The 1,835-nt window shown below is 45.0% G+C and overlaps 1 long non-coding RNA gene across 1 annotated transcript in view; it reads right to left on the minus strand.

Annotated features, from left to right (window-relative positions):
- LOC107307386 overlaps positions 1–1,835 on the minus strand; it is a 27,850-nt gene that overhangs the window by 12,213 nt on the left and 13,802 nt on the right. Inside the window, exon 5 of the long non-coding RNA XR_001552390.2 lies at positions 830–896. This is a non-coding gene — a long non-coding RNA (uncharacterized LOC107307386). The remainder of the gene's footprint in view (positions 1–829; positions 897–1,835) is intronic.

A 1,835-nucleotide genomic window follows, 5' to 3' on the forward strand; every position in this document is an offset into this window, starting at 1 on the left:
ACAACTACACAACTACACAACTACACAACTACACAACAGTGACACAATGATACAACTACACAACAACACAACAACACAACCACACAATGATACAACCACACAATGATACAAGGACACAGTGATACAACACCGACACTCACACGTATCCGGAGGCGTACACCTCGTTGCTGTAGTGATACAACTACACAACAACACAACTACACAACAACACAACAACACAACTACACAACAGTGATACAATGATACAACAACACAACTATACGCCATAGGAGACACTCACACGTATCCGGAGGCGTACACCTCGTTGCTGTAGTGATACAACTACACAACTACACAACAGTGATACAATGATACAACTACACAACTACACAACAGTGATACAATGATACAACTACACAATGACACAACAGTGATACAACTACACTATGATACAACAATGATACAACTACACAACTACACAGTGATACAACAACACAATGATACAACCACACAATGATACAACAACACACTGACACAATGATACAACCACACAATGGCACAATGATACAACCACACAATGACACAATGATACAACGACACAGTGATACTATGATACAACGACACAGTGATACAATGATACAACGACACACTGACACAGTGATACAAGGATACAATGATACAACCACACAATGATACAAGGACACAGTGATACAATGATACAATGACACAATGATACAACAACACAATAACACAATGATACAAGGACACAGTGATACAACAACACAACAGTGATACAATGATACAACTACACAACGATACAACGTCACAATGATACAACACTGACACTCACACGTATCCGGAGGCGTACACCTCGTTGCTGTAGTCATCCTCGCTCTCAGGGCCGCACGTGGGGGACGCTGTGGGGACAATGGGGATCTATGGGGCAGCTATGGGGATCTATGGGGCAGCTATGGGGCAGCAATGGGGCTTAATAGGGATCTATGGGGCAGCTATGGGGTTTAATGGGGATCTATGGGGTAGCTATGGGGATCTATGGGGCAGCTATGGGGCAGCAATGGGGCTTAATAGGGATCTATGGGGCAACTATGGGGATCTATGGGGCAGCTATGGGGCAGCAATGGGGCTTAATAGGGATCTATGGGGATCTATGGGGTATCTATGGGGTAGCTATGGGGATCTATGGGGTATCTATGGGGTCAATGGGGATCTATGGGGATCTATGGGGCAGCTATGGGGTAGCTATGGGGTAGCTATGGGGTCAATGAGGATCTATGGGTATCTATGGGGTTTAATGAGGATCTATGGGGTCAATGGGGATTAATAGGGATCTATGGGGTTTAATGGGGCTTAATGGGGATCTATGGGGCTTAATGGGGGTCAATGGGGCTTAATAGGGATCTATGGGGCAACTATGGGGATCTATGGGGTAGCTATGGGGATCTATGGGGTATCTATGGGGTCAATGGGGATCTATGGGGATCTATGGGGCAGCTATGGGGTAGCTATGGGGTCAATGGGGATCTATGGGGATCTATGGGGTTTAATGAGGATCTATGGGGTCAATGGGGATTAATAGGGATCTATGGGGCAGCTATGGGGATCAATGGGGTCTTAATGGGAATCAATGGGGCCTTAATGGGGATCAATGGGGTCTTAATGGGTATCAATGGGGCTTAATGGGGTCAATGGGGCCTTAATGGGGTCAGTGGGGCTTAATGGGAATCAGTGGGGCCTTAATGGGATTTAATGGGATTTAATGGGATTTAATGGGATCTTAATGGGATTTAATGGGAATTTAATGGGATTTAATGGGATTTAATGGGATTTAATGGGAT

This window comes from Coturnix japonica, unplaced genomic scaffold (assembly GCF_001577835.2).
Source record: "Coturnix japonica isolate 7356 unplaced genomic scaffold, Coturnix japonica 2.1 chrUnrandom575, whole genome shotgun sequence".
NCBI classification, from domain to species: Eukaryota; Metazoa; Chordata; class Aves; order Galliformes; family Phasianidae; genus Coturnix; species Coturnix japonica.